The following is a 20,024-nucleotide window of genomic DNA, read 5'->3' as shown; positions in this document are numbered from 1 at the left end:
TTATAATACGTGGTCACACCATCACCCTTCCGACAAACCACTTGAATCCTTGATGTGTACATATATAATATGAAAGAGATAGAATGTTTGCAAACATGAAGAATAGAAGTAAAATCTGTAGTACAAAATTAAACACATACAAAAAAACAATATTTAATGCAAAATACATGATCAGTTTATTGTGTCAGATTTAAAAAAAAGTAAAATACTGTGTCCCAAAGTGTAAAAGCAAGCAGAGTTTAAAGCGTGCAAAAATAAATAGGTTGCATAAATTTCTCTTTTCTGCTGATCATTGTTCATCTAGAAAAAGATAGTAGAACAGGAAAAGCCAGGTCTCGTTTTCGCTGCAGCTTTAATTATGCTGTTTTCTGTTTTTCCCCTTGGCTGCTGTCTCTGGCAACATGCATCATGATGTCGGAACTCAACTGTAATAAGTGATTACAGTTGAATGGATACATCATTTCTTTATTACAGGCGACTAAATTTGTCATAAGTCACCTGTAAAAAGTACATTTGATTCAGATTACTGCCTCTTGAGGGCACCAGGCTTGGCGTTCAGATGTGAGTGAAACTGCTGTACCAGTGAAGGGAACCCTGGGTGTTAAGCCACTGTAACCTTTGTTCGGAGATCCGGTGCTTACCTGGTGCAAAATTAAAGATTTCGGCCACAGAGGCGCTCCCTCCGGTTGAGGCTGTACGCCACCAACGTCACTCAACGTCTTGGTTAGGAAGACTTTGTGGTGAGAAGGAACACCTAGATAGTGTGGGGGCTCCCGCTGATGAGATCTGACCTCATTGAAAACAACATATTGTGCTTGCACATCTGCTGTCAATGTTATCTTGAATTGTGGGTGAAAGGGTAAGAAAAAAGGTTTTCGTATGCACCGAGATGTGAAACAGTACTAGCAGCCCACCAATGACAAGCCATTATTTAATGCAGGCGGTGTGAACCAGAAATAAAAAGGTCCCACTTGACGGAGGATGTTCCATAGTGGACCATCTACTTGTAAGCTTGGTGGTAGTTGCTTTTCTTTGCGGGCTCTCTTCTCCTTTGCACCCATTAAGATCTTGGGCCAATTCTTGTCCTGCTCTTAACCATCATAGATTTTATACGTTTATACTGTCCTGAGAATGATACACCAGTGCAGCCGCCTCAGAACTAAAATGGTTGGGGAGGGGGGCAATATTAATCAATTTTAAAAAAGTACCTGAACTGCTGCTGCCATTTGCCTCTGTGCTTCTCTCCTCCCGGCAGTTACTGGGACACAAAGCACAGGCTCCCCACCCAATCCGGACGCTGCTCTAATGCAATGCCAAGCATCAGAGCAGCGTGGGGGATTGGCCGGAGTAGGCTGGTTGGGTACAAGGATCCTGCAGCTTTTCTCTAACCTAACCTGCCTGTCAACACAGTTTGGTTGGAGAAACCTGAGTTTGCATGTCTGTTTGGCTGGCCAAATCAATATGCACAATTTACAGTGCCCATCACTATTCCTCCCTGCCATGGGCCCCGCCCCACCTAAGACTCCCTGGCTCAGTCAATCAGCAGAACATAAAATAAATAATATTGGTTTATCATTTTATTTTTCGCTGACTAATTCTGACCATTGGGGCGACACTCCTCAGTCATTACAGAGGAGCTGCACCTGCGATACACTCCAGTAAAAACTTGTATTTCTTCTCCTGCAGGGGTGTGGAATTTAATACAAGATCTACTTGTCCATGGGACAGGTTGCTAAATAAATCTACTTGCCCGTTTAAAAAATCCACTTATCCCTTTGGTGCCATGTAATGCAGCAATACATTTTGGCAGCAATCTCATTATATGAAAGCTCTGATACTAGTATTTCTGATTATGCTAGGGCTCATAACTGTAGTAGGGTTTGAACTCTAGCAATTTCCTTATTTTTACTTCTTTTTGCAGATTGAATACTGAGGCTGGAGGTAGCGTTAAGAAATAGTTCCAGGGTTGGAATGCCTTTTTGAGCCGGTGCAAACAAGCTCAATTGCTTGTTTAGGGGTTTCCTCCAGCTCTTCTGATATTTTCCCGTACTGAGAAGTGGTGGAAATTTACTCCCAACAATGGCTGAACTTCTTTCAGGGTTGGGAAAAAAAAGTGGTTGTAGGGAAAGTGAACTTGTAAATGCTCAACAGATCTTCGTATGAACAAATCTATACTTGAATATTTTCTTGTGCTGAAAAGTAGTTAACAAATATTTTCTAGAAGTACGATTTCCTGGCCTACTTATGTAAATTCTTGTGAATTCATGAGAGCTGCACATCCGCACTAATGCAAGGAAATATGCCATGGGTGCAGTTTTGTGACTTTCTTTAAGAATTGGGCCCCTAACTAGGCCCGGAATTAACCAAGACCTTTTTGTTTTTATTAAAATTCTCTCTGGCTTTCCAACTGGCTTCCGCGCTTTCACAAGGAACATATTGGCACATAAAACAGTTGTGCTCTGTACCAGGGACTACTGTGACAATGTGTGCTTTTTGAGACCAAAAATATTATTGCTTTTTGCCAATGTTTGTTATAATGGTGAGGACCTGGCAGATCCCATAAAGTTTTACAAAAAACATATCAAAACAGACCTGCATTGATAAAGCCAAAAGGCTGACCACCAATATCAGACCTATTGGCTTTGACAATGTTGTTCATGTTTCCTATTATCTTGTTGAAACTGGTTGCCCTGAATTTCTATTATGAATCTTTTTTTAGAAATACTAGCATGCTTCATCCCATTTCACTATATGGTGCTTCAAAGGAATGCTATCTACAATTATTTTAGCAAAACTTTTTTTCCCCTAGTTTTTGAGAACATTTTATTTTGAAAGCAAAGGATCATCACGTTTGCTTTCAAGCTACTGCTGATGTTTACATCCGATTAGAGTGCATTATGAGAGCATTAAATATAGCTTCATATTAAACTTTGCCAATGCCTGTACACATTTTTACACTGGAACCACTGTCAGTAGTGTGGTACAAGTTTACATTTCCTTAGACCTCTCACCCTAATAACAGGTTTGCATTCATGAACCATGAATACAAGTTTACACAACAGTAACAGTAACAGATGGACACAAATATTACTTTATCTGCAGACAGTGCCCTTCCCTGATCCATAATGTGGTACTGTAAACTGGCAGCCAAAGGGTTTGTGCTGCAAGGGGTTGGGCCTACCTGTCCCAAGGACAAAATAAACATGAAAACTTATTGTTCCTGACCCCATACAGTATGTCCTGGGAGTTGGGCTATAGGATTTCCATAACCCTGCCTCACTTGTCTGATGTAACCACATTTTTCAGTCTAATATGATGCACACCTATCTAGGGTTAGCCCGGCGTCATTGACGGTGACTGGCCTGGGCTATAAAACCGGAGAGCTAGATTAGAAAGACCGTTTTGAAGACTTCAGCATGGTGCTGTGTTGAATGCAGGGGCTATTTAATTGCTTTAGGAGGTGGCAGTGGTATGGTTCAGATGTTCTAAGGATTGTGGATATTGGAGTTCATATAGGCAGTGGGACAAAAATACAAGCTTCTGTACAGAAGTGTAGGGTGCAGTATTTTGGCTTTAACCACCAGTGGGTACAGGACTGATGACTGGGAGCTTAGAGTAACCCCATTGTACGTCTCCATTTTCTCTTTCATGCAGACTTCCATTTTCACTTTATTTCACTGAATGGCTGCTCTACAGGTCTGTGTTGACTTGCCGGATTATATATCTAAAGGAGAGGGTTCTATTAAAGTCAGTTCTTGTTCACGGTGAGACAGACTGTCATCCTCCCGAAAGATTGCATGTTGCCTGTAGCGTCAGTGGTGTAGCTAGACCTACTGCCACCCGGAGTAGCCCCTAAGCTTGCCACCCGATGCAGGGTAAGAGCAGGGGGGTGGGGCGGATGGTGCTGGGGGGGGGGGAATAATGGCAGATGAGACAGCTTGCTCACTTCTGCCGCCCCCAACAGAGGACGGACCCCCCCTTCCCCCCTTAGCTACGCCACTGTGTAGCATTGGTTCTCTAGAAGGGGTGATCTTAGCTCTACCTGTCTACATTTTACTGTTTTTAGTCCTACATAAACCTATCCACCCAAGCACCCATCCTAGCTCTTCTTGTGGCGGTGCCATGTTCCTTCATCCCTGGCACATTGGCTGCTGCTAGCAAGAAGCCACAGTTGGCCAAGCACAGCGGGGAAGGACCGGGCAGATTCGGATCAGGAACAAGTCACTTAGCGGTTAATAGTTTCTGCGCCAAGATTCAGGCCTACATAACCTACTTAAAGAGGTTTATTTTCATGTTGAGCTGTTTATTTGGAGTTTGTGTAAACCCATCCAGGTCCTGCGGCGGTTTTATGCAGATGTTATAATCTGCCGTCAGGTCCAATGAAGTAACTGAAACCTTGCATGTACACACCATAAAGCTCCAAAATAAATTGTTCTGACCCTTGAAGGGTACTTTATGTTGGCACTCTATTAGAAACTGAATCCCGCTTTAATATTTTTGCCTGTGCCCAGATACTGTTCTCTTGGTGGTATTGAGCTACTGATCCCAGAAGGCAGTGGGCACCAAACTAGAATCATGCCAATTTCCAAACCCAATAAATTCTTATTGCACAGTCGCCTCTTCAGAATCAGGATGCAGTTGATTGGCTGCAGCCTTCTGTAAAGCTCTTTGATTGGGGCTTTGACTCCTGCTGATTCTGGCACTTGGTGCCATTGGATCTTGAACAGCACACCCTTGTTTTAATTTACTTTTTTTTTTTTTTGAAGAAATACTGCTTATTGGAAAAATAGTTTGACAAGATACCGGTGTCCCCCATGGAGGAATAATTGAAACCGTCTTAATGCTCTCATAGTAATGATGGATTTTGTCGTCTTACTCGTACACGAGGCGTTTCGACTGCTGTTCTTTGAGATCACCTTATGTGGGTTGGGGTCACTTTAGGGAGGTCCAGCTGTAGCTGTGTTCTGCATCACGACATATGCTCTTCCAGCGCGGTGTGATCTCCAAACTTAGAAAATGGTGGTTCTGGTTTCTTTATGTGAGCGGAAGTGGCCCACATCCTCTCCAGATGTTATGACAGGCAGGAAAGATTTCTACCGCCCATCAGACCATTAATTTTGATCTATTCATAAATATATAGAGTAAACGGCTCTGTTCTCACCAATTCCCCTGCACTTCGTTTTCCCTTTTTAAATCTAATAGTTTTTTTGGTAGTCTGAGTTTACCCAGACCTGCCCGCCTTATCCGACTCCTCAATCTGCTGGAGACCTGTGTTTTGCAGTTTTTGCCATGACCTGCGCTTAGATCGTGGGTACTCAAAAACATGTTCGGGGGGGAGGGGGGGGGCAAAACGTGTGTTCTGTTATGACCTAGGGCCTCGATGATGCCAGCATGGCAGGGTGGTCGGATGGGGAGGGCTGATTGGTTGGTTGGTTTAGGGGGAGCCCATGTACATGGTGCAGACAGTGAGTTGTGCAGTTATTTTCATGATTTTGATCCATCCAGCCCTCTAAATTGGTCCTGTACTCTCTAGAAGAGTCAGATTCGACAATACTGTGTTATGCTGTATCTCAGATGCTATCCCTCTGACACCGTGGTAGGCCTTCCCTGCTTGTGGTCAATACGTTTGCGGCGTCAACTGTACACAGGAAGTGACATGATGATTGAATTGTGCTGGATTCGAATTTTAGGTCTCTCAGTGTACTTATGTATTTAGTCTCATCTATGAACATTAGTAGTGCTTAGAAACCGGCTCAGTTAAGGTAACAATGCTATAAAAAGTTTTTCACAAAGATCCCCCCTTACAAGGTGTGTAATTCACCGAGGTTGGAAGACACAAACCTCCATCTGTAGACATGGGACAGTGATGTTTACTCCGCACAGTGGCATTTCTTCCGTGGGAGTAGTCCCCAAGTCTCAATATCGCAACCACTCCTACCCCAGTTTATGTGTAATGAGCAAGATGGAAACTATGGAACTAGAAGTCATTTTTTTAAAATGAATCCTCCCCATCTGACAACTTGTGTGCTCACTTTCTAAATATGTATCTCTGCTCCCAATTCTATTTTTTAAAGATGGAGATGGAAAAAAATTAAATCAAACTAAACACTGGTAGGAAGTATGTGACAAACAGGACTGTGACCAGAGCCGCTGGAATTATGTAATTGTGTGGCCACAGTGTTTTTTTCATGATTATAGATTTGCCTCCTTTGCCACATAATCAGTCATCTACTGCATAATCTGCAGATTTTAACAAAAAAATGTTCCTTGCACAAAGAGTTAAAAAGTTACTCGGAACGCAGCAGCGTGTGTTGCCGCGCAGTAGAAGGCTCTTTGCCAATATTAACTGTTCACCTTTCTGTGGCTTACTACTATATTTGATTGTTAAACTGGTACTAATTAGGTGCAACTAATGCCCAAATAGCGTTAACATATATAAAAATGGCAACATATTGTAGCAATACTATCACAAAATTTGCTGCATTATGCCGCATAATTTTTCCTTTCATGACGCATAATTTACTCAATCCTGCTGCATAATGCATCCCTCCCCTACTGCACAATTCCAGTGGCTCTGACTGTAACCCAACAATCATTTGATCGTACCTATGGGGGACAGAACAGCCAGTATCATAGTCCGCTTGCTAAAATATGGTGTAGTGAGAAAGTTATGAATGTTGAAACAAGAAGTCTTGCACTGGTGTTGGTATCCCTGCTTCACCAATTTGTTAGAGGGTAGTCAAATCGTGCCCTTCCTATGCCTTTGTCCCTTTAATTGCCATTATGTGATGGAGATGGGTGAGTCACTGATGCCTCAAGTCGGAGACTGAGACCGGTGTTCTGGGTCAGGTCGGGGTTCTCTTGGATCCTAAAGCCCAAACTGAGCCAAGCCTTATTCTGGCTTCTGTCTGCCACCAGGCTGTAACCCTATGCGCCAAGAATGAAAGACCAAGCATTATCTTGGCTGTCAAAGGAGAGGGAAAGGGATACCAATATGATTTGCACAATATAAAACCAGAACAACTTGAATCAATCCTTGCTTCCCAACTTGACCAAACTGTGCGATCTTAGCCTATGGGTTGTTTCACGTTGCCGCCTTCTTTTCCCCTAATATATGAAGCACCTTGAAATACATGAGTTCAGGATGTGCACTTAGTAACCCTTTTCATATGTTTGATTAAATAGACTATAATGTTCCATGTGTAATATCCTAGGCCACCCAGAGGTTGCACATGACTAAGGACGCTTATCTTCGTTCACAAATGGCTTTGCCATCGGGATAAGGGGTGGCCGGTTCAAAGTTCATATTTGAAAACAATCACTTTTAATGAATGACATAATCTGATGTAGTAAAGTGGAAAGCTTCTACATGTTAATAGAATGGACTTTTTTGAATTTTGAAGCAACTTTATCATATTTTTACATGTTTGTTGAATGAGGGCTTTGAATGAAGGAGTTCCCAAAGATAAGGGGTGCAGAACACCTTTGCTGCTTTTCCTTTGAGTTAAGGTGTAAATAAATGTTTGGCTGTTGAACACCTTTCTGAGTGTTCGTGTGCAGTGAAGAAAACCGCAGTCCAGTGCTGCTGTTCACCAGGGGATGCATGTAAAGGTTAGGAGGGCCACAAACCCTCCTTTGAGTATCTTTTGCTTAGATGATCGGAGAATAACTGTACACTGTAACTAAACTTTGACTTTGAAGCCCAGTCAAAATGTACCTTCTTTAGAAACCTTCTACCCACTCCACCTACCCAAGATGATTCCTGATAAGCTGCTTGGATAGCGGCTCGAATGGATATAACTGACTGTAGACTGTAGAGCCCTCCCATTCTTGTGTGTGGCTTCCTAGTAAACCCACCTTTTCACAGCAGACTTGACAGCCAAGCTCTCTGCAGGACCTGTTGTTGCCAATTTAGAATATACATTGGTATTGGCTCTTCCCAGGGGAGTGAACTAGCTTACCTCATGTCATTGGCTGTTTGGTGTATCCTTCTGCCATCTATTGATTGCTTGAGGCAATTACGTTTTTTGTGTGTGCAAAATAACAATAAAAAATTGTCCAAACCCCAAATGGAAGCCAGACCTATTGGCATCGCCAATGCTTGTTGTCAACCTCTAATCACTAGCGGTGCCCCATGGCTTCAGGGTAATGCTGCATTTTGAGGCCTTGCTCATGAGACCTGGTTCGAGGCCCGGCTCCCTCTGAGAGGGGGAACGGTGCACGTTCTTGTACAGCGGGCGGACGCAGGAACCGCGTTGGTCATAAAGCGTGATTGATTCTGGCTCGTTATGTGTTCTCAGGCCGGCTCTCGCTTCCTCGTGCGCCTTCAGCCTCCCAAGCCGGGGCCGGGGAGACCCCAGCCGCCCATCCCCCACCCCAGCACTGCAGCCACTGGATTGTTTGAGCACAGAGCCCCGCCATGGCTCGCTCTTCAGGATCTTAGGAAGAAACCCGGCCTTTTGCATTGCTATAGAAACCTGGCGCGTTGCAGGAGGGAGCCGAGGGGAGGGGGGAGGCGTTCTGAAAGTACAGCCCTGGGGCCCCCTGAACCAAGTGAAGCCTTAGTGTGTTTGAGGGTGAGAGAGCGCAAACGGTACCCTGTCACCCAAGCGAGAGAGGCATTGGGCTGTGAGCAAAAGATGGAGGCCTAATTGTGTGTAAACAGGCAGTGAGTGCCACTTAAGGAGGTCCTCGTGAATTATGTGGCAAGGGAGTGCTTAATTATGTGGCAGGGTTGGCAGTGCAAATTATTGTACATAATGCAGCACAACTTGTGATTTTTAAAAAAATAAAAATTATGGTGCAAAGTACATCATGTCAAAAACAAGGTTGGTGGAGGGTCTAAGGGGACAATTATTTAAAGACCAAAGGACAGACAAACCCCTTATTCACAGAATAACAATACAAAAGGACTGTCAATGGTCTGTACAACTAATACGGGCAAAGGAAAATGTGACGGACTCTGTGTCTACCTGTAATGTGTGTACAACAAAAAGGAAATGAATCCCATCAGCCCACCCATATGGCAGAGATTCATCATCTGGGATAGAGCCAAAGATGGTCCGGTTAGGGAGCCACACACCTGTTGGAATTATGTGCTTCTCCAAACCCAAGGAACCACCAGTGATGGATCATACCAAAAGTCAAATCAGTTTGGAATGTTGTGGAATGTTAAATTGCAGTGAGAAAAAATGTGTGCAAAAAGAATCAAAAAGTGAGATGTAAAATTGGCTACCATGATTTAAGGAAAACTTTATTAGGGAAAATCATGGTGTCAAAATTAAAATGAGTGTGAGACAGTGTAACATAATAACTGTCTATTAAGGATGGTATTTGGTCGATCCAGTCTTCCAGAACAGTAGCAGTACAATATCAAATATAGCAGTTCGATCCATATCATAGGAAACCAGCATTTGCAATGCAATAGGTTTTGCATTGATGAGAGTTCGATCTATTGGCTTTCTAAATGACTGCCTTTTATTTATGCGTTGTTTTTGAAAGGCGTTGTCATTAAAATGCCAATAGATTAAACTCTTGCAAATGCGAGACCTATTGCATTTCAAATGAGTCCTATTAAAAATACAAAAAAGCGTTAGAGCGTGCAACAGCAGACAGGACAGCCCTATTTGAGAAAATAGTGCTCTGAGTCTTTAATTAGGGCCTACTGAGCAACAACACACATAACAGGGTGTCGCCATGGGAGGTTACAAATGGAGACAAGGCCTCACTAAGGAGGGACTACTAAGCCTTTCGACCAATGAACAGCCACAGTTTACAGTGCACAATGAGACAAGCCAATGAAAAAATGTGGGCGCTGCTTCAAATCTCTACCTCAGTACAGCATGCCTCGCAGAGCAGCGCATGCTCTGCCCATGCTCGACCTAAAAATGAGTCTGCCAGCTCTGGTGGTTTAAGGAAGACATATAAAAGGCAATTCAGGAAATAATGCATGCTCTTAAGGAAACCTCAGATGCCGTGTTAGATTTTTAGTAAAAAATCAACTTCAATAACCATACGCTGTATCATCTAACTACGCCTTACCAATTATGGCACTGCAGGGTGGGGGGGGGGATAAAGGATCATGCTGTGAGGAAACTAGCAGTTCCGCAGAGATGAGCTGAGTGGAGATGTCATGAGTTACAGTAGCATATGTCGCTAATAACGAAAAATTTCAGAGTGGCTGCCAAATATCCTTAGATCTGGATTGTGGCGTATAGTTCGCTGGTGGTGTCAAAGTGGGCCAGGCTCTCACGCCTCTCTTTAATGGTGTGAGGGTATCTCACCCAAATGAAGGACAAACTCCCACCTGACTAGCAAGTAGGCCATTGCCGTGTCGGTGGAAACCTTTCGGAAGGCCCTGTACATAACACAGCAGGTCCATAAGGGGAGCCGGTTTGATGTCTGTCTCCACCATTTGAGCCTGGCATCGAGTAGTGCGCAATATACTTACAAGTCCAATGCATGTGGGAGAAATTTGCTTCCATGGCATGCCATTTGGGGCACTCTGGACATCCGTGTGATCAAATCTGTAAAGGTCGACTGGAGTAACATAACATTTTAAATTTATACGTTTATGGTGATGGGTAGGAGAGATAGAACGTGTCCGTAACCAGCAAGCGGACCGTATTTTGTCCGTCAAGTGACAGCCTAGGTCACTTTCCCAATGTTTGCAGAGTTTTGGATCGAAGGTGGGCAGTAAGGCCAAGCATGAGTGATATAGCTTGGACAATAAACTAGTGCCCCTGTCGTCTATCAGGAGTGTGAGTGGTGTGAACTCCTCTGGTGCTAACAAGTAAGATAAGAGCTGTGCACAGGGAGTGTTGCAACACAAAATGGTCCTTGAACATTGCAGTGGCAAAGTGGGTGTCTTTAGAGCGGGGGTGCATGTCAATCAAGGAAAAGATTGCCAAATGTGTGGGTACCGTAGTGTGCTAGGGTATGTTTGACCAAGGTCTCACAGATGATAGGGAGCCACAGGTTGTCGGCAATGATCAGGCAGGGGGAGTAGAATGATGTGGCTTTAAGCAAAGAGTTTGCGCCAAGCCCAGCATTTGGCGGGTAAGAGTTGTCTATCCTTAGTTTCTAAGGTGAGACCCTTTGGAAGGATAGAAGCTAATGGCACTGGTGTGGTCTGGTCAGTCTCCAGTCTAGTGTATGGGAGCTTGGCATCCCTATGTAACTAATGATGAGCGTATTGGCACTGTGTTGCCTGATGGTACTGGTGGAAATGTGGTACCCTGAACCCTCCCCTCTCATGTGGGAGGACTAGTGTGTCCCAGTTATAGCGGGGACGCTTACCGGGCCAGACGAGTTTCAGTAATAACCCTGGTAATGTGAGAGAGAAAGAATTGGTTGGGGGAAGGGGATGTCTTGAAAGAAATATTAAAAATGGGGAAGGACCACCATATTGATACTTGTAATATGTCCGGCTATGGATCCAGCGTGGGGTCAGTGTATCGATTGCGGGACTGTAGTTCAATAGGATTACCTGTTCCATATTGCAGTGTAAATGAACGTGTAGGTACTTTACCGAGCCATCACAGCAAGTTAGGGAGAAGTCGCATCGAAATGGGGAGGTAGTGTCAGTCAGTGGGAAGAGCTCAGACTTTGACCAGTTGATCTGAGGCCCAGAGTTTCTCCCAAAGGCCACCACCGCAAGAAGGATAGGGCCAAGTTCTCTTCTGGCTGGCGGATGAACAGCAGGATGCTATCTGCATACAGAGAGGCAAGCACTGGTCCTGGGCGGAACTGTAGGTGCATATCTTCCTGTTGCAGGTGAAGAGGTCCCATTGCTATGATGACTTGTAAGGGGGATAAAGGGCAACCCTGCCATCCTGTTCCCTGGGTAATAGGGAGTGGTCTGGTTACGGAGTATTTAATTACGAGACATCCTGTGTTTGCATAGCACAGCAGACTGATCAAGGAGGAGAATCCTTGAGGGAAACCTGGTTTATGCAAGGTGGCATGTAGGGACGACCATACTAATGAGCTGAAAGCCTACTCTGCATCAAGGAGGCTACAGCAGCCGCCACCTTCAGGGAAATCCTGTTGAGGACTGAGAATACGGTGCATAGGTTTAAGGAGATAGAGCGATGTGGAACAAACCCAGATTGTGCAGGGGATAATATTTGGTCCATCAGTAGTACGAGGCGATTAGAAAGCACCTTGCTAAGAATGTTATTATCGAAGCTTAAAAGTGACGGTGGACAGCAAGAACCACTGCATCTAGGGTCTTTGCCTGGTTTGAGGAGTAGGGTTATGACCTTTTCCCGTAGTTTGGGTGGGAGGGGGGGGGGGTACCCCTGTGTTGATGGATTCCGTGTACATGGCCGTCAGCCGTAGCGCTAGGATGTGTTTGAAATTTGTATAGAAGTCCCTGGTGAAACTGTCCAGACCTGGTGCTTTGAAGCCATCCGGGGAGTCCATTGCCTGAATGACTTCACTGGTGAGGGGCTTGCTGAGCAATTGTTGTGACCCCACCATAGCTACACCGAGGTGGGCGGCCTGGGAAAAGTCGCTGGCGAGTCTACAGCGTGTAATACTGGAGAAGAGTGTCTAGCACATCATCATTGGAGGTTACCCTTGATCCAGAGTCTGTGTGCAACTCGGGCGCATAGGAAGTGGCCCTCCATGGCAAAGCAGTCTACCTAATGTTCACCTGGGACGTTCACCCTCCCCATATCTGTGTCCCCTGATCTACATCTCAAGGAATAAAAGCCTTGTGGTCCACCTGTTTGCATTACTCTGTAACGAATGATGTGCATTTAAGTGAGTACGCAGTGTCGGGGTGCAGTTGATTATCCAAGTCGAGCTTGGCAAGAGCCTTCTCCACACATGCATTTTGCCTATGGAGCTCCTGCAGTACTCCAGATTGTTGTGTGATGCAAAAGCCTCTGTGATAGGCTTTAAATGCCTCCCAGAGCGTGGCATGGGTGGTCACAGAGCCCACGTTAAGTCTGAAAAAGTATTGTGCCGAACCTTGAAAGTTGGAGCAAAATAGTGCATCTTGTAGAGTCCGTGTGGGGAATTGCCATGGTCAGTTGCGATTACCCTCCGAAGGGGAAATGAAAAGTGGAAAGGACCAGGGCATGGTCAAGGAGGGTGCAAGGTAGATGGTGGACTGATTTCAGCCCGGGGCCCAGTGAGGCAGAAATAAGGCAATAGTCAATGCGGATCCATGTATTGTGAGGGGCAGAGTAGTGGGTGAATGCCATGGAGGAGAAGCCCTTCAGACTCCAGGTATCCTGGAGTGTGAAAGTATCACAGATATCATTTAGGATGCCGAGGGAGCGCGGCTTGCCAGTTGTAGAGCTAGCTGTTGTCGCGGGATACATCCATGAGGTGATTAAAGTCGCCCCCTATTATGAGGTGGTCCAAGCCCAGTTTGGCTAGTTGTGTGTATGGAGCATCTGGAAAAAGTCATGGGAATCAGTTTGGCATGTATATATTGGCCAATAATGCCAATTTGCCTGCCAGCCTTCTGGTCACTAAGTAGTTCCGTCCATATACATCAAGCAAAGTCCTCTCCGGGAAGAATGGGACACTTTTATGGATCAAAATGCAGACCCCTTTAGAATAGGTACTGTAACCTGAGAAATATTGATAAGACCCCCAGTGATAGGCGAAGGTGTGAGACCTACCGGGTGGTAGGTCTCCTGTAAGAAGGCAATTTGGGTGACATGTCGTGTAAGGTACCGCAAAACTTGCTTGCCCTTGCAGGGGTTGTTATGACCGCTAATATTCCATGATCACGGGTGGGCCTCTGCGGCCGGGGGCCATCTCCTTCCCAATGGTGGCTGGCACAGAGCAGGGTCCGTGGTACATGGATCCCGGCCCTCACACTTCTTGCATGACAGGCGACTGCTGCTCGGAGGGGCACTATGAGTGTCCCACCACCTTCCTCTCCTTCGGCCTAATGAGCCTCCATGCCACGCCCATATCAGACTGTGCGGTGCTGGTGGGAGTGCTGGGGAGAGCCTGATCCCTGGAGTGTATTGTAGCGGCGGCTGGGGCATGGAGCTCTCTGGGTGCCGTTCTCTTACTACTGCCCCCCGGCCTGCTACATCGAGGACCTACCTCCTCACTCCCGGATCATTGCGGCAAGCTGTGCGGGTGGGCTTGATTAGCACATTGAACACTCCTTATCCCTCCAATATGCAGCGGGGGAGGACCTCCTGCCTTGATGCCGTTGAGGAATCGCGCCCTCCCCTTGTAGTGGCGGCAGTTTTGCACTCTGAGGGCTGGGCCACCCCTTGGCCAGCCTTCATCATCTGCCCTATCCCCCACTTAAGCTGGTGTTCCACATAGGGCTGAGGCCTAGTGAACCTCTGCAGGGTGCAGTGCACTGTGTGCTTGCCTCACCCCACATGATGAGCCAGCACCTCCTGGCGGCCCGTGTTCACCTTTGTGGGCCATACCCCCTGCCTGGTGTGGAGGCGCAAACTACAAGGTGCGTAGAGAAACTGTTTAAAGCTATGGCCATTAAGAACGAGGATCTGGAGACCGGGGATGCCAAAATAACCTAGATATCTTTGGGGGTGAGAGGGTTGCGGAGGTCGCAGACATAGGGTGCATGGATCGGCTTGTGGAGCGGATACTGTCGAACCTCCTGGACAGACAACACTTCACGACCACCTTTGTGGTGGTGCGAACACACCGATTCCTGGGCCGCATTCCAGTCTGGGCCTTACTCCTAGGCCAATCATCGCCAGATCGCTCAATTTTTGCGTTGCGATGTGGACCTCAGACTTGCACATGAAAACAGATTGTTGCTGTGACAGGGCTCTGAGATCTCCTTGTTTCCCGACTTGACCCAGGTGGTGCAGTATCCCTGCCGCAAGGTAACCAATGTCAAAATCTTGCTTCGGAACCTGGGCCTCCAGTACGTCATTCTTTATCCTGCTCAGGGTGGACGTGGACCGGAAGCCCAGATTCTTGGAGACACTGGCAGCCGCCCAGGACTTTTGCAAGCAGTACTCTAAAGATCACACACCAATGAGACGCTCTACTCCCAAAAAGGTCACCTCCAGACACCCAGTACAATGCCAGAGTGGACCTTTTCCTTTCAGGCTGCTCTGCCAGGCCCTTTGCCTTCTACCCGCCTGTGCCATGCTTGGTTCACCTTGCATGGCATGACCAAATGATTCCAGAGTCATTAGTTGTTACCTTACCGACCCATTATACACCATGTTAACCTTTGATCCGTAAACCTTTCCCAAGCCACCGCTGTGGCGTTGCCAGCCCCCAGTGGTACACACAGTAATGATTGGTTCCTCTTTTTAGTTGTGTGGGACTCTGGGCTTCACATTGCCTGATATGGGTGGTGGGAGGAGGGGGGGGCAATTTGAGATCATGTTTATGTTTAATACAGCTGTTTTCTCAAGTTGAGTAACTGACAAATTGGTCACAAGTATGCACGGTTCCAATGTCTTTTAGGCCCTCCCATTTATTATCCGCGCACGCACATGACTCGCACTATTTAGAATGCACACTACGGGAACAGTGGTGTGCTGAGTATCGCGGCCCAGCACTATGGGTCGAGTCCGGACGGAGGTCAGGGCAGGGCGGTAGACCGCCAGTTGCCATTGAATGGGCATTTAGGGGTACGGGAGAGAAATGGCAATCGGCGGGGACTGGGAACAGAAACTGGCCCTGGCAAACAGCTCAGCCAGCCCCGCGAACGACGCTAGTTGGAAGCACCATTACCCTCAAGTCCCTTATGTCCTCGTCCCAATTATAACAAAGGGGCGTATGAATGGGACGAGGACAACGGGACAAGGAGTAATGAAGATTACCGGTAAGTAATAGAGCATTACCCCCAGGTCCCTTATGTCCTCGTCCCATTCATAACAAAGGGGCGTATGAATGGGACGAGGACAACGGGACCCGGAGTAATGAAGATTAAAGGTAAGTAATAGAGCATTACCCCCAGGTCCCTTATGTCCTCGTCCCATTCATACGCCCCTTTGTTATGAATGGGACGAGGACAACGGGACCCGGAGTAATGAAGATTACCGGTAAGTAATAGAGCATTCCTGTCTCACCACTGCAGTTTGTGTAACAGTGGGCTGATCTTGCAAAAGCGGCCCACGGTAACGAAAATGGCCTCCCCGTGGTCCAAAACTGACCCCCTCCCTGGCAGCTCATCTGGGAAATGCCCGGTGCCCGCTGCAACTCCAGCCTGGAAGTTCCGGCTTGCCCACAGCCACTGTCACCGTGGGGCCTCCAAACTATGGCCAGGAAAGTACTCCCTCACTGCGCCCCGTCGTAGTGAGCTGTCTATTCCACTCCCAACGGCCTCCGGCATAGCATCAGGGCGTCTTGATGGTTACTGTCGGGAGTGGATCGTGCAGGATGAAATTTCAGGCCCATTTCTTCATTTTCCCCAAGACAGGTCGCCGGAGTTTCAGTTGTGCATGGCTAGCTTGGTCGGCAGCCAGGCCATGCCCAGCTTGTAATGGCTATTTCTAATATTTTAGTATTTTTTTCATGTAACTTGTGTCTGGGCAAATGGCTCACTTCATCAGTACTAGCTTAATATCAAAATACAGCAATAAGCAACTGAAAAAGTCCAGTCAACCTTTGCATTGCACCCTCACTACCAGCAACAAGGGTCGCCATGATTTTAGTAACTTTAGATCATTCATCGAGGAACGTTTTATTGTTAAAGCTGCAGATTATGCAACAATGTTTTATGTGGAAAATGCATCAAATCCATAGCTATGTGGAAAGTGCTGTAGAATTGCATAACTCCATAAGTCAAGACAGAGTACTTAATGTGTGGGAACAAGTTGTACCCGAGTCATGAGAACCCGGTCTTACAATATGTGGGCTAGCAGTGTAAGTGCAGAGAGCAAGGGCTTATTGCTTAAAGGGTCTGAAGTTCAAGAGAGTGTAATGGTGCGCAGGTTTTTGTTTTGTGTGTAAATGTTTTCAGTGCTGTTCTTTACTGTGTACAACAACCCACCAAGGCAGTCTTCAGTTACACATCAGCCTTTTTAGTTCTCGTGGCGTAACCAGCGCGTCAGCGCTGGTGTCCGCCAGGAGATCTTTTGTTGCTGACTGTGCTTCCCAGGAGACAGCACCTGGCCGCGGGCAAAGGCGATCGGCGCAGGCCACACGCGTACGAACGCGCTCAGCTGCTGTCTCCTGGGAAGCTCCAACACCCTACACGCATGCGCATACACAGAGACCCACACGCACGAGCACGCATGCACCCACACATAGAGAACTCACCCCCGCTGTCGCATACACACACACACACGCACGCGCACTAAGCGCCCACCGCCCACTTACCGCCACTCTGGTCTTCAGCTGCCACCGCAGGGCTCTCTCTAGGGCATGGGAGCCCCGCGTCACCAGCACTGCTTCTCTCCGTAGGCGCGGCTTCTCTCCTGGGCGCGTGCGCCCGCGGTTCGATCCCCAGCCGCTCCTCCTCACACGTGGGTGTCTTCTCTGACGGTTGCATGCGTCAGTAATACCATGTGACCCCAAGCAGCCACGTACAGCAACGAGAGGGGGCCCACTGCCGACAGGACCCGCGGAGACCCCCAGGTGTCTGTGCTACGGCTCCCTACAGCATTTTAAAGGCGGCGCGAGGACGCCGCGCGAACCTGCACCGAGATATGGTGCAGGAAACAAACCAAACGTTTCCACCGAAATTTGTACAGACTGGAGCAGTGCGTAGGTTTTAGTGCGCGCGCGCGCGTGTGTAAATAAGTGCGAAGTGGGGATGGGCAGGCCATTTTAAAAGCATGCAAAACAAACTTTGACGTAAAGGCTCTAGGTTCTGTAATAACTACCATCAAGGTTGAAGCAGATGGTTATGAAGCCGGGCTACGGGGTTCGAGTCCTGGCAACGGCTCAAACACCCTGTGTTTCCGTGGGGGTTACTTTGGGCTGGCATACGCGCGCAGGAGATAAATTAGTGGAATTAAGCAATAAATGGTTTCCGGTTACCCTGTGTGTAAACGAAGAAAGGAAATAAGTGCACAAATACGTGCCATGGCTTATTATCTCCCCTGCGCAAGCCGACCCCTGGTTTTGCTACTAAAAGTTGGTTCTTAGTTATAAGCTGAAGGAATTTGCTGGGGGGAAACAGTTTAATGTGAAAAGGGTGTGGCGCAGCGGCCAGGGTGCCTCGTTCTGAATGCTGGTTGAACGGATCGATCAACGGCAGCAGGTTACCGCAGCACCATGTGACATTTGCCAATAGCGCACTTAATGTAACGTAAAAGCGAGTACACGCGTTCTCAATCTTGGGGTAATTGTCCCAGTTGAAAAAACCACAAATTACGGCAAATGTTTTCCCCAAGGCAAAAGTACGACACAGTATGCCTGCAGCACTCCCAGTGCAGTAAATTGAGACAATAGAGAGCTTCAGGGTAGTGGTCACGGAAATTCTATGCGCAGGAGTACAGTCGTAAGTCCGTAGGTAGTCACTAACATATTACGGCGAATTCCAGGCGTATTGTATGTGTATCTTGCGTACACCAGAGGGTGTGCGTGTAGAGGGTGGGCCATTAAATAAGAAAGCTATTTACAAATACGGGAAAGCTGGACTGTAAAAATTGCTTTCTCACGTATGTTAATTCCGTACACATCGTCAAATACATTGTCATGCTTAGGTTACACAGAACGTGCATGCTTTTCTGCCCCCCTTCCCTCGTTGTGCGTGCTATTCCCTGCTTGTGACCCGGTTGCTGTGTTAGGTGGGGCTAGGGGGAGGGTGGTGGGAGGAGTCCGCTGGTGGGCAGGTGTGTGAGGGTGCGGTAGAAGCACTGCGGGAGAGAAGCTATGGTCTGGAGAGCACACACACCAACCACGGGGCAAGAACTTGGAGCAAGAAGAAACCACAGTGACGCCCACCCTCAGTACCACTGCTCTCACCCCAGCACCCGCGCATTTCCACTTGCTGTTTCCCAAGTTTAACCTGCGCGTTTGCCAGAAGAGCTCTATTCTGAGCCCCGCGTCCATCTGCTCCAACCCCTCTTGTGCCCTCAGCTCTGACCGGTACCCGGGTCCGACATAGCGGCTCTTACCCCTTGGTCATCAACTCTTGCCCCGTACCGCCCTCTGACCTCAAGCAGGGCATTCGTCCCTTGCCGCGTTGCTCTCTGCCCTCGCAGGTGCCCTCAGCTCTGAATCCTCTGCCATCTGATCTCACCCCGGGCCCTCACTCACTTCTTACCCCTGTACTCTCAGCTCTTACCCCTCTGCCCTCAGCTCTTACCCCGCTGCCCTCAGCTCTTACCCCGCTGCCCTCAGCTCTTACCCCTCTGCCCTCAGCTCTTCCTAGGCCCTCACTTCTGGCACCTGTGCCCTCTGACCTCAACCCAGGCCTCCAGCCCTCACCACGCTGCCCTCTGCCCTCACCTGTCCCCTCACTGACCCCTGTGCCCTCAGCTCTTACCCCTGTGCCCTCAGCACTTACCCTTGTGCCCGCAACTCCTACCCCTGTGCCCTCAGCCGTTACCTATGCCCGCAGCTCTTACCCGTGCCCGCAGCTCTTACCCGTGCCCGCAGCTCTTACCCGTGCCCGCAGCTCTTACCCGTGCCCGCAGCTCTTACCCGTGCCCGCAGCTCTTACCCGTGCCCTCAGCTCTTGCCCTGCGCCCTCAGCTCTTACCCTGCCCTGTGCCCTCAGCTCTTACCCTGCCCTGTGCCCTCAGCTCTTACCCTGCCCTGTGCCCTCAGCTCTTACCCTGCCCTGTGCCCTCAGCTCTTACCCTGCCCTGTGCCCTCAGCTCTTACCCTGCCCTGTGCCCTCAGCTCTTACCCTGCCCTGTGCCCTCAGCTCTTACCCTGCCCTGTGCCCTCAGCTCTTACCCTGCCCTGTGCCCTCAGCTCTTCCTAGGCCCTCGCTTCGGACTCCTGTGCCCTCAGCACTTACCTGTGCCCTCAGCACTTACCTGTGCCCTCAGCACTTACCTGTGCCCTCAGCACTTACCTGTGCCCTCAGCACTTACCTGTGACCTCAGCTCTCACCCCTCTGCCCTCAGCTCTCACCCCTCTGCCCTCAGCTC

General features: G+C 47.9%; 1 protein-coding gene and 1 non-coding gene across 2 annotated transcripts in view; both read left to right on the top strand.

Annotated features, from left to right (window-relative positions):
- NOTCH3 (notch receptor 3) overlaps positions 1–20,024 on the top strand; it is a 209,312-nt gene that overhangs the window by 47,581 nt on the left and 141,707 nt on the right. The gene's annotated exons all lie outside the window — the stretch shown is intronic.
- LOC144781069 (small Cajal body-specific RNA 14) lies at positions 17,442–17,579 on the top strand. The gene has a single exon (XR_013600867.1).

The sequence above is a fragment of the Lissotriton helveticus genome, chromosome 1_1 (assembly GCF_964261635.1).
Source record: "Lissotriton helveticus chromosome 1_1, aLisHel1.1, whole genome shotgun sequence".
In the NCBI taxonomy this organism is placed as follows: domain Eukaryota; kingdom Metazoa; phylum Chordata; class Amphibia; order Caudata; family Salamandridae; genus Lissotriton; species Lissotriton helveticus.
This window is presented reverse-complemented; position numbering and strand designations above follow the sequence as displayed.